The sequence below is a fragment of the Prionailurus viverrinus genome, chromosome C1, assembly GCF_022837055.1.
Source record: "Prionailurus viverrinus isolate Anna chromosome C1, UM_Priviv_1.0, whole genome shotgun sequence".
NCBI classification, from domain to species: Eukaryota; Metazoa; Chordata; class Mammalia; order Carnivora; family Felidae; genus Prionailurus; species Prionailurus viverrinus.
In genome coordinates, this window is record NC_062568.1 from 69372079 (window position 1) to 69385535 (window position 13457).

The following is a 13457-nucleotide window of genomic DNA, read 5'->3' on the forward strand; positions in this document are numbered from 1 at the left end:
CCCCCTTAGGTTCCAGGCAGACAAATTACCCTTCAAGTTTAGGACACAATTCCAAAGAGATGTTATAAGAGAACGAAAGGGAAGGACTCTTGTATGCAGTCCTTCCTTCAGCCTGCTAGAGGCTGCTAGAGTGGTGTAAAGATACACAGCTGAGGTTAAAAGATAAAGTCAAGTTGGTGTTATTATTCTCTTGGTCCTTTTGCTGACTAAAATGTATTAGTTGAGATGGAAACAGTTAATGAAAAGAATTATGATTACTTCATTAGTATGACTGAATAATGTCTCTTCAAAATGCACTTTATCATTCAAAACATGTCATATTGCCTTAAAATTACTTACTCCATTTCTGGCTAGAGAGGATTTCTTTTTAACAATTCTCTATTAAATTTCTCATTGATATGAGCCCTGATTGGCATGGCCTCCAGTAAAGCAAACCTAGAATTTGGAGAAGTATCTAAGCCCCTTTGAGTAATATCTGAGTTTACCCAAAATGTTGGTTTTCAGACTGCTGCTTCTCTGCTGAAATCTAGAAAGCTCTAGAATTTTAATAGCCATGAAAATCCTCAAAGAACACAACACAAGCATAAAAATGGCTATGAAAGGTTTAGAATTAATTGGAAGAGGGGCTCCTGGGTGGCTTAGTCAGTTGAGCATCTGATTCTTGGTATCAGCTCAGGTGGTGATCTCAAGGTCATGGGATTGAGCCCCACATTGGGCTTTGCACTGAAGGTGGAGCCTGCTTGGGATTCTTTCTATCCCTCTCTCTCTGCCCTTTCCCTGCTCGCTCTCTATCTCTCTAAAAATAAATAAATAAATATTTTTAAAAAAGGAATTCGTTGGAAGAATTATTTTCTTTAGGATCTAATACTCATTAAGTCATTTTTAGGAGTTCAAAATTAGGCAAAATTAAGCAACAACAGGACTAACTCTGACTTCAGATTGGAAACCTTCCATTGATAGGAGATAAACAAGTTCTAGGGCAGCATGTGAGAGAATCAATTAGTCATTTTCTTCTAGTAAGAAAAGAAAAGCCTAGAGAAAATTAGAGCTTAGCTTTAAAAAAAAAATGTATGTTTAGGGACTAGTCATGTCTCCTAACCAGAGCTATGGTGAATAAAGGCATAGAAAAGCTATAGTAAATCATGAAGAAAAGCTCTTTTCTCCAAAGGAGAGATAAATTTGTGGTCTCTACAATCATGTGGACCCAGTGGATGTGGTATAGTGGCCGAACATCTCTGCTCTCCTGAGGTTCACAGGATGCACCTTGGGTTGACAAGCTGTTAGAAGGAGAAAATTAAATAGATTGAGATCCAAACTTTATTTTTTAAATTTTTTTAATGTTTATTTTTATTTTTGAGAGACAGAGAGAGACAGATCATGAGCAGGGGAGGGGAAGAGAGAGAGGGAGACACAGATTCCGAGCAGGCTCCAGGCTCTGAGCTGTCAGCACAGAGCCTGACGCAGGGCTCGAACTCACAAACCATGAGATCATGACCTGAGCCAAAGTCAGACACGTAACCAACTGAGCCACCCAGTTGCCCCCATGATCCAAACTTTAAAAAGAGGTGTATGCAAATAGGCATTCTCACACTAAACTGTGATTGTATATTGGTAAAGCCAATCTGTAGGGCAAATTGGCAATATACATCAAGGGCCTCAAAATTTTTCATGTCTTTTAGCCTAAGAAAATAGATTTTTTTTACAATGGTCTTTATAGCAAAAATTAAAAATTAAAAAGTAATGGAAATAATTAAAATGCCCAAGAGAACCATTGAAGTGGTTGTTTTTTGTGTGTTTTTTTTTTCAAAATTATTAAAGCTCAGTACACTAAGTAGAAGAAAATCCAGGTTAAAACCATATGCCCATTATTTTCCATTTTGTAACTCTGTATGTGTGTGCATATAAAAAAATATGGAAGGACTTAGAATAATTTTTCTAGAGTCTTTCTTTTTGTATTGTCTAATTTTTCTCTGACTTAAAAAAGTTCTTTTTAAACATTTTTTCTAATGTTTATTTATTTTTGAGAGAGACAGACAGACAGAACACCAGTGTGGGAGGAGCAGAGAGAGAGGGAGACACAGAATCTGAAGCAGGCTCCAGGCTCTGAGCTGTCAGCACAGAGCTTGACACAGGGCTTGAACCCACAAACCGTGAGGTCATGACCTGAGCTGAAGTTGGACACTAAACCAACTGAGCCACTTAGGTGCCCATAAAGTTCTTTCTTAAAAAAGATATTAAGAGTAGCCAACCACCTCAGAGAGAATTATGAATGTATAATTAAATAAGGTGATTGAAAATAAGGCACCCATATAGGGCTGCTCACAGAGCATGCTCTTCTAAAATACTCTTCTCTATCTTCTATAATAGCTGCCTGACTTTCAGTGGGCCTATAGCTTCAAAACACTTGCAAAATTGTGCCAGTATGTGTTCCATCATCCTTAATTATTTGTGCCAACTGATGGGAGCTGAAATATGGAAAACATCACAAAGATAATCCTAAATTAATTTGGATTTGGGTTTGGAATATGACCAGACACATGTGCTTAGACATGAATGTATTTACCCCCCACTAAACCTCAGACCTGGTCCTCACCACTTCTTGGCCTGGCTCCCACATGCAGCACTGGGGAGGTCTCCAGACACCAAAGAAATTCTGAGAATGATTGTTTGGTGATGGAGATGTGGCTCTGAATTATGGATATGGATAGGTATAAATGTTAAAACACCCACATATAATCATCCACATATTTATAGTCCACCTACAGTAGTTATTTTTCCGTATTTCTTTGATTAAAAGAGTTTTATTTGTGTAGAACCCTCCAGATTTGATGAAAGTGGTGACTGAAGTAGTGGAAAGAGAAGATGTCTCGGCAAGCCTGGCTACATAATCTAAGGGAGCCTGTGCAAAATGAAAATGTGGGGCCTGTTGTTCTAAAAGTACGAAGCATTTCAAGATGGTGACAACAGAGCAAACCAAGAATGGGACCCTTCTAAGCACAGAGCCTGGTATGAATGTACATAGAGCTGAGTCTTGGAGTCAGGTACACATGAAATCAAATTCTAAGGTTTTTCATTTATAAGTTGAGTGAGTATCTTCAGAAAGTTACTTAAACTTTTAAAGCTTTACTTTTCTCATCTGTCAAATCAGAGTAATGAGAGTACAGCAACGTTCCCAAGATTGTTGTGATAATTAAGAGAGACCATTACATATATACAACATTATTCCTACACTGAGTGTATGGCCTAGTGCCTGGCTTGTGGAACTCTGTCTTCATCGTGTGTACTGCAGCAAGAATTCATATGCTAAATGTAAGCTTGAGGGTCTCTCCCCAACTTAAAGTTATTTTTGGTTACCCACTATCTATAAAACAAAATAAAAATGTACATTATGGCACGTGAAGACCTTTACTACCAGGCTTTATGCACTTCTCTGGATATGCCACCTGTCACTGTCTCATGTATTAAGGTCTAAAATACAATTCGTGAGGGCACCTGGGTGGCACAGTTGGTTCAGTATCCAATTCTTGATTTTGGCTCAGATCATGATCCCACAGTTTGTGAGTTCGAGCTCCATGTCAGGCTCTGTACTGACAGTGTGGAGCCTGCCTGGGATTCTCTCTCTCCCTCTCTCTCCACCCCTCCCCCACTCATGCTCTCGCTCTCTCTCTCTCTCTCTCTCAAAATAAGTAAGTAAATAAATAAATAAAAACTTTAATGTATAATTTGTGAATATTTTCACATTTCCTTAAGAATCAATAATTATAATAGGTGTAAGTGGACATATGTTAAAAATAAGACAACAGGCCATAAAGGCTTAAGCTAAACCTTACATCACCAAAGGTGAGTCCTAATTAGGTTCAGTTCTCCCAGAAATGTAATCTTAAACCAGTCAGGCAGGATTCGCCTGATCAGCACTAGTTAGGTAATCTGGCTAACAGACCCCTGCCATCCCTTCATAGAAAGCCACTTTGCAATAACCAACCATCTTTTGGCCTAGTCTGACTTCTCTGGTCCTGCCCCCTCTGCTGAGTCTTTCATTTTGTACAGCTCGTAGGAGCTTCTTTTTACCTGCTAGCTGGAATGCTTCCTGATTTGAATCAATTTTTGTTCAAATAAACTCTTACCATGTTTAATATGCCTCAGTTTATCTGATTATATTATCATATAATAAATGTTTCTTTGTGCCAGATCCTGGGTTAAATATTCTGTTGCAGGGACCACTAATTTTCCACTCCCGATGTTTTTTTTTCCCATGAGAGGAAGCTCCATGAGCTGTAACACACACAAATGGATACCTTCCACCCAACCCCAGGGGAGGAGTGATTTGTTTCATTGGGGAGCTTGGAAGAAACTGGGTATTTATATTCCAGCCTCTTCCGCTCTCTGTAGCAAATCTCACAGAGAACATGTGTTCTCAGTTGATCTCAGGCACGCTTTAATTTAAGCTTAGTAGCAAATACCCTTTCCCAGTAGGAGATCTGTTGTATAGGCTTGCTTGTGACCCGGTTGGTCAGTCTGTTCATTTCTGGTGGTTGGTGTCAGGAAGCCCATGTTTACCAGTGTCAGCTTTTCCTATGGTAATGTCTTTTGTCTGCCCTACTCTAGTCTATTTGTTAATTGGTTCAGAACTTGGGTGGGGAAAATGAGTACTTTCTATTGAAGCTACACAAACACCTTAGTACCATCTACATCCATTAGCTCCTTTAAACTTCATAGTTACTATAAGAGATAGGCATTTTTGTCACCCAATTTTTACAGACAAAGTGAGAATTAGCAATCAACGAAGTGGCACTGTCAAGATCTGAACTAGGTCTATCTGATGCCAAAAATCATGTCCTTAAATTTTCCCTTTTTTTTCTTTTTGCACGACAGTTTAATAATAAACAATAAGAACATTCAGATTTGAGGTTGATGTTGAAAAGAAAGCTAACGTAGTATTGTATCCGGTATACTTATATTCTGTTTGGCAGAGAAGAAAGCCAAGCTAAACTTAAATTCAGCAAATGCTGAGTTTTATTTTAAGAAGAGCAAGCTGCAACCATAATAAAGCACTGTATTTACAGCTAACAGCAATACCCATGTTACTCTATAGGTCTTACACTACAATTTGAAACTACGTTTCAGGATTTATAAGGTCTGAAACATAAACAGTAAGGGTATGTTTTTGGACATTGCTCATTAACAACCATAAAACTAAGGATTTTGTGTCGAATTGTTTTGTCTATTCTTTTTCAAAACATGTGCAAGACATCTCTGCTGGTGAACTCATTCTGATTTGAACATCTGCCTATTTTCAACATCTGAGGAACTCCTTCACACCCCACCTATCTCTGGGAAGGTTCAACTCCCTACTCATTTGGTAGAAAGGGGGAAATTTAGAACATTTGAAGTATCAGACTGCCAATTTATGATCAGCTGAAGAATGACTCTGCCTAACCCAGGTCCTTCAGGCTGGTACACAAATGAGTCATCCAAAATTCACTAATATTTCAATTATTTATGCTGATGGCTGTTGTGCTAATGAGAAAGACAACAAAAGCGTGCGGTGCCCAAGAAGTAGTAGATCTGGCAAATTTCATGTGTTCATTTATATTCATAGTCTAACCCCTTCTCATATGTTCCTAGTTATTATGTTCCAGAAGAATTCCTACCAAGACCCCATCCAGTGTCCCCTCTCTCGTGGTCCTAGGAATGTGAACACTGTGCAGTATTTTCTTCTTTATTATGTCTGTATCCCTCCATATGTTGCTGATCAAGATGTATTTTTCCCTTTGTCATTTGTATCTAATCCTACCGATTCACTGCATTATCTTTCTACAAAGAAAGCAATACATATAGAAGACTCCCAAGCATTTAACCAATTTAAAAATGTCGGTCTTTCTACATTTCCCATATACATTCCCTGACCTGCCATGTCTCCCTTTTCAAATACAGTGCTTGCCACTCTTGATCGTGTCTTTAACATTTTATCCAAAATCTCAACTGGAAATGCAAAGAAGACAGAAGGTGAAAGAATGTAATTTGTAATCTTTGTAACTTTCAGTATTTATCAAATATACTTTTTTTATATATATAACCACTTTTGTAAAAGTTCAAGACATGCCTAACGGCCAGTGTTTGTTCACTCTTTTATAGGCCCAGTGACTAATGGAAAACCTAGAGAATCCTGGCTTGGAAAAAGCAATCAGTAGGGTTAGTTTGATGCTACTTACTCTTGGAGAAATCATGTTTTCTTTAAGAGAGGTTGACTGATGGAAACCCAGAAGAGGTTCTAGAGAACAGTTGTAGACTCAAAACATGGGTGTTAGTCTGCATGGGCGTAGCACCTTGTTTACAAAATGGCTTCACCTTATTGCCTCACTGATAGTCATATAACCTAGTAACATAGAGAGAATTTTGTCCATCTTTTAAGGAATGATAACATGAGGCACAGAGAGGTAAATGACTATAAAAAGAACAGGTGATCAAATAAGTTTCAAGTTGTAAACTTTGAATCCAAATTCTACTCAATAACCTGATGGTAAAAAGGACTTCCCATTCTCAAATTTCCTCAAATGCATAATGTAAAGAATTTGGGAGCATGGCACCAACTTGATTTGTCTTGTTGCATAGAAGGCTATCTAGGGGCACCTGGTTGGTTCAGTTGGTAGGGTGCTGGACTCTTGATTTCAGCTTGGGTCATGATCTCATGGTTCGTGGGATTAAGTCCCACGTCGGGCTCTGTGCTAGCAGCGTGGAGACCGTTTGTGATTCTCTCTCTCCCTCCCTCTCTCTCTCTGCCCTTACCTGCTCACACTCACTCTCTCTTAGAATAAAAAGATAGACATTAAAAATATGTTTAAAAAAAAAGAGGGATATCCAACTTGGGGTTGAGAATTCCACATCAAGGTCTACAGGCCTTTTCCTTCCTTCCCTTTCTGCCTTTCCTGCCCAGTAGTCTTTAGTCTACCCTCAATCTGCTGCCAACAGCACTCCTTACCTCTCTGTTTTAGGCAGGCAGTTCTAAATAGTTGGTGGTGGTTACCATGGTAACAGACACTTAAGTTTCAGCTTCAAATACCCCTTTTAATGAGGCAAATTTGAGAATATTCATGATAAGTTACCAGACCACAAACTTAACTGTGGGAAGTTTTGTTTTTGGAAAACCTAATAAGAAGAAAGCAGAAAGAATGAACAGCAAGGGCAATAGAGAAAATGGGGCCAGACTTGGAGGGGTGAATGGAAGAAATGCCAGCTCTGCTTACCACAAGCCAAATCCAAATCAATTCACACCAGAGCTTTAAATTATAGATGGTCATTGAAGGGCTATAACCAGATGGAGCCAAGATTCCTTGGGAGGAAGAATGGTAGAGTGAGGGGTGGAGAGGGCAAGCATTGAGTGTGTCCTCCAGAAGGCTGTGCATTTTAAAGAGCTTCCGTTTTCTATTTTATTGCTGACTGTGATGGCCAAATGTAAGCAACAATCTTCCTTTTGTTTCTCCATGTCTCCATTTATGAAACCAAGAAACACTGCAATCTGGAGAGAACGCAATTGACTAGAATGTAAAATTTGGCATAAGTGAATTTTGTAGCAACATAGGTTATCCACAAACCCCAAAGACATAGCAGTCCTGATAATGTTCCAGGATTCTGTTCTTAATCTCCTGTCTGTTCTACCCACTAAAATTTCACAGAAAAATACAAAGACTTACAATACATTGCTAAACGCTTACATGGAAAGGAACATAATTACCCAAAGGAAAACGTGTCAATGATCCTTGTTATTATTTAATATAAAAGTATGCCTCATCTAGATAAGATAGTTTGATTTTATACCTGGTCAAAGGAAGACAAGCAGATAGCCTAAAAGAGCTTTTACAGACACTTTAAGTTTCTGGCCAGGTTCCTTAGGTCCCTACAGGAATGTCTTACTCTTGCTGCTCACAGAAAGCACCAGGGAACAGATGCATTACAGTTTGTGACAGGAGAACAGCCTGTGGATTCCGCCTACTCCCTCCAGTCCATCTGGGAGGTGGGTGAGACAGGGAGCCCACAGAGAGGGGGGCTCTCCTGGGAATCCCTTTGGGGTGTCATGGCTATTGGTGCTTTATTTTCAGTAGATGGCACTGTGTCTATTGAGATAAGCAAAAGGGGAATCTAGATGGGAAATCTAATTATTTCTGGAGAAAGCACACTGCATGTAAGAATGCATTTTTTTTTCTATTTAGTAACATGATAACACAAATACTACTCAGTATTCATGTTAGCACCCTCTTTGGAGCTTTAAGGAACTTTGTGATTTATTATTCTGGCTCAGATGCAGGGTTGTGGCAGAGCTCAGGGCCATTCTATGAGGGATATAGTTGGGATAAGAATAAATCACACTGAATGTTCATTCATTTGATCACCCAAACACACATATCAGTACCTGTACTCCATCTGTGCCCTGGGTCCCCACCCTTACCCCTAAAAGGAAATTCTGACATCTCAGTTTCTACCCAGCACACAGGAATCCTCACACCCCCAGAGTCAAGGCAATCAGAACAGTTTCTTACACACTGGTGGTCCTGTGTGGCAGATACCATTACTTACCCATTAGCCATTTTCCTTTATAATACACACTCAATTATTTTTTCTCTTCTGAGTGCTTTCAGAAAAGTAGAGCCCAGCACCAGAAGACAAATCAAGTTTATTTTAAGCCAGTTATGGTTTTTAATTTTTTAATTTTTAATTTAATTTTTTTAGAGAGAGTGAGAGAGACAGCATGAGCGCAGGGAGAAGGGCAGAGGGAGAAAGAGAGAATCTTAAGCAGGCTCCACGTTCAGCATGGAGCCCAATGAGGGACTTGATCCCACAACCCTGGGATGATGACCTGAGCCAAAATCAAGAGTTGGACACTCAACTGACTGAGCAACCCAGAAGCTCCAGCCAGTTATGGTCTTTTATATGGGAAGAGAATCTTAAGTTTGCTTCTTAGAAAATAAACTCTAAACACAGTATGGAGGATGAAATAGAAGAAAGAAGGCTCTGTGATCCAGGCAATGTGCTATGCACTTAGTAGAATACTCTCTTTTATTCTTTACAATAATCTTAAGACAGGTACTATGCTACCTATTTCACAAATGTGAAACTGAAGCTCAGAAAGTATAAATAATCTACATAAAATCACCCTTGGAATTGACTGGGCATTATGAGATTCTAACCATTAGAAGAGAAATCTGCTATGTGCCTTACAGGAAAGGAAGATGCAAGGAAAAACCTCCTATTTCTGTCCGAGGACATTACCTTCTGAATATAATCCCCAGGACTCCCTCAGTCATCTTGAGACAATCACAGGAGCCATAAGAGAATGAGACAAAACTCTGAGGATGACAGGGCAAAATGCTGTGCAAGAACCTGGGACCTCGATAATGCCATTGAGCTATTGAATTCACCAACCCTCAAACTTCAGATTTATATTTCAACCACTTTGAAATATATGTTCTGTTACTTGTGGCCCAAAATGTAATATCCTAACTAATACAACCTAAGATCCTAGCCATAGATGATTAGAAAAGGATTAGCGCTTGAGCTGAAAGCAGCCATCCATATGGTGAATGCCAAGGAGTCAGGATAGGAGAGTTCACAAGCAGAGTCTCTATAATGGATCATGTCTGATGAGACTAATCAGATCTTTTCTGGAGGAGTCTGAAAAAGATAATGTTTTCTCTCATCTTCTCAGGAACATTTCTCCATAAGTTACCCTATCTCTTTTCTGTATCTTCAATGTTTTCTGTGGAAAGGATCTCTTTACTGGGTCACTGGGGAACCATAGTTCTAAGTATTTTCTTTTGTCATGCAGGTATATTAGTGTTGGTGCTGTGGCGTGGGGATGCACCTTCTTAAATACCATTTAAATTTCTCATATAAAAAGCTAACAACACCTTTGTAAAATTCAGGCCTTCTTATATATATCACTCTAAATAGCTTTTACTCTTTCATAATCAACTTATTAAAATAGTTGTCTCCAGTTTCTGTCCTTTGTCACTCTTCAGTCCATGGCAATTTACACCTGCAAAACCTCAACAGGACATTGTCTCTTATAAAGATTAAAACATAGTAATAAAATAAATTATCAATTGCTAAGTAACAAGCTGCCCCAAATTTAATCATTTTAAACAGCAGCCACTACTTATTATCCTTCATGATTCTGTGCGTTGACTAAGCTTGAGGGGATACTTTTTTTCTGCATGGCTTTGGCTGGAGCTGTGGTCATCTGGAAGCTTGACTGGACTAGAACATCCACTATGTCTCATTCACATGGCTGGCAGGTGGTGTTGACTCTTGGTTGGGAGCTTAGCTGGAAGTGACTCCTTTTCATGGCTCTTCCATATGTGGGCTTCCCACAGCATGAAAGCTAAGCTTGAGGAGGGAATGTTTTAAGTTTGTGAAAGCAGAAGCTCTCCAGTCGCAGATGTTAAACAACCTCACTTCTGCCACATTTTATTGGTCAATATAAGCTCTATACAGTCCAGATTCAAGAGAAGGGAAAATGATTTTATCTCTTGACGTGAGGAATAGCAAAGAATTTGCAGCTCTCTTTAATATGCTACTGTAATTAATGGCTTTCCTTATTGCTAACTCCAATAAAAACAATATGGTCCTTAGTTTACGTGACATCTCAATTCTTGAAATATTCTCTTCTTTCAACTTCCATGACAACACACTCTTCTTGTTTTCTGGCTACTTCTAGAGCTATTCTCATTTTCTTGTGATGAATCCTCAAACTCAAAACATCACTATTCCTTAGGTTTCAACCTTTGGTCCTTTCCTATCATCACTTCATACACTCTCATTGGACAGTCTAATAAACTCTCAAGACTTTCATTAATATCTGCATATTAATCATTTTCAAATATTTACTCACAGCTCCTATTGCTCACTTAAGTTTCAAACCTAGATACCCCATCTTTAGTGAACTCTCCTATTTTCATTTAAATATCCTACTAGCATCACAAATTTAAAAAGTCTAAAATTGAACTCATTGTATTTTTCCCCAAAGCTCCTATTTCAATGTTATCCTTATCTGTGAATAGCACCATAATTCTCTCAGAGAATTAGTCATTTTGTCTCTCCTTTTACTCAACTATACATCCAGTTGCCAAGGCTAGTTGATATTATCTTCTAAATATCTTTCAAATTTGTTAAGTTGCCTACATCTATTCTCCAATAAACTAGTGCTGAATCTAGATCAGACCTCTATCATCTTTACCTGATTTACTTCAGCATTTTCTAACTAGTCTTCTCACCTCCAGACTGGTCTCCTCTTTGGTTCATTTTTCACACTGAAATCAGAGTAGTTTTTAATGCCAATATTAGATCATGTTATGCCCAATTTGGCAGCATATATACTGAAATTGAAACAATACAAACAAGACTAGTATGGCCTCTGTGCAAGTATAACTTATACATGTATAAAGTATTCCTTATATTTTCTGTGTTGATAGGCACACAGTCTATAAAGATGCAATTTACTGCACAAATGAGGGGAGAGGTTGAACTCATATAAGAGCAAAGTTTTGCATACTATTACAATGAAATTGGTATTAATCTAAACTAGATTGTTATGAATTAAGATAATTGAACCCTCATAGCCACCACTAAGAAAACAACTCAAAAAATATAGTAAGAGAAATAATGACATTAAAATAGTCCACTAGAAAATATTCTTTTAAAACAAAAGTCATCAGTTATGGAGGAAGTATAAAAAAATACATTTAGAACACAAATAGAAAAATGGCAAGCATAAACTTGACTTTATGAGTAATTTCATTATATTAATAGGGATTGAATTAAAGGGGAGAGATTTTCAGGATAGCTTAAAACAAAACAAAACAAAAAACCCAAAACCCAACTATATGCTGTCTACTAGAGACACACTTTTATTCAAAGACACAAAGAAGTTGAAAATAAAAGTATGAGAAAAGATATACTAGGTGAACAATAACCGAAAGAGACCTAGAATGGCTATACTAATATCAGACAAAGTAGACTTTAAGACAAGAATTATTTCTAGAGCCTAAGAAAGACATTTGATAATAACAGAATTAACTCATCAAGAAGATATAATACCCATAAACATATACACACCAAATTTATGAAGCAAAAGCTATCATAATTGAAGAGAAAATGGTCAATTCAACAATAGTCAGAATTATCAATATCTCACTTTCAATAATGGTAGAACAACTAAACAAAAAAATCATCAAGCAAATAGAAGACTTGAACAACACTATAATTCAACTAACAAACAGACCTATAGAGCCTTTTATTCAACAACTGCAGAATACATATTCTCAAGTAAATGTGAAACATTTACCAAGGTAGAACGTATGTTAGGCCATAAAACAAGTGTCAATAAATTTTAAAAGACTGAAATCATGTGACGTATGCTCTCCAATCACAATGAATGAAACTAGAAATTAATAACAGAAGGAAGTTAAACAAATTTACAAATGGAAGTTAAACACAATCATAAATAATCACAGGGCCAAAAAAGAAATCACAAAGGAAGTTAGAAAATACTTTGAGGAAAACACAACATACCAAATCTTAGGGATACAGTGAAAACAGTATGTAGAGGGAAATTTATAACTGTAATTGCCTGTCTTAAAAAAGAAAAAAAAAATCTAAAATCAGTAACAACATTCCACCTTAAGGAACTAGAACAACAAAAGCAAACTAAATCCAAAGCAAGCAGAGGGAGGTAAATAATATAGGTTGGACTAAAAATAAATGAAATAGAGAATTGGGGCACGTGGGTGGCTCAGTCAGCTAAGCATCTGACTTCAGCGCAGGTCATGATGTCATGGTTCCTGGGTTAGAGCCTTTCATTGAACTCCATGCTGACAGCATGGAACCTGAAGCCTGCTTCGGATTCTGTGTCTCCCTCTCTCTGCCCCTCCCTCACTGGCTCTCTGTCTCTCTCTCCCAAAAGTAAATAAACAAAAAAATTTTTTTAATGAAATAGAGAATAGAGAAACAATAGAGAAAATCAACAAAAGTTGGTTTATTGAAAAGATTAACAAAATGACTTAATCAAGCAAAAAGAGAGATAAGACTGGGATGCCTGGGTGGCTCAGTCAGTTAACCGTCTGACTTCGGCTCAGGTCATGATCCCTCGGTCTGATGGTTCAAGCCCATGTCAAGCCCTGTGCTGACATCTCAGAGCCTGGAGTTTGCTTTGGATTCTGTGTCTCTCTCTCTCCCTCTCTGCCCCCCTCCCCCCCGTTCACTCTCTCTCTCTCTCTCAAAAATAAACATTAAATAAACAAACAAACAAATAAATAAAGACTAAAATTACCAACAAAAGAAAAGACACTACCAAACTTACAGGGAAAAAAAAAAAGATTCTAAGGTATTGTGGACTGAATGTTCATGTCCCTCACAATTCTTACATTGAAGTCCTAACACTCAGTGTGATGGTGTTTAAAAATTGG

At 37.9% G+C, this 13457-nt stretch overlaps 1 non-coding gene across 1 annotated transcript; it reads left to right on the forward strand.

Moving 5' to 3' along the window:
- The first annotated feature begins 11345 nt into the window (after nucleotides 1-11345).
- LOC125174217 (U6 spliceosomal RNA) lies at nucleotides 11346-11452 on the forward strand. Its single transcript, XR_007155340.1, has one exon. It is a non-coding gene; the product is annotated as a U6 spliceosomal RNA (small nuclear RNA).
- The last annotated feature ends 2005 nt before the right edge of the window (nucleotides 11453-13457 follow it).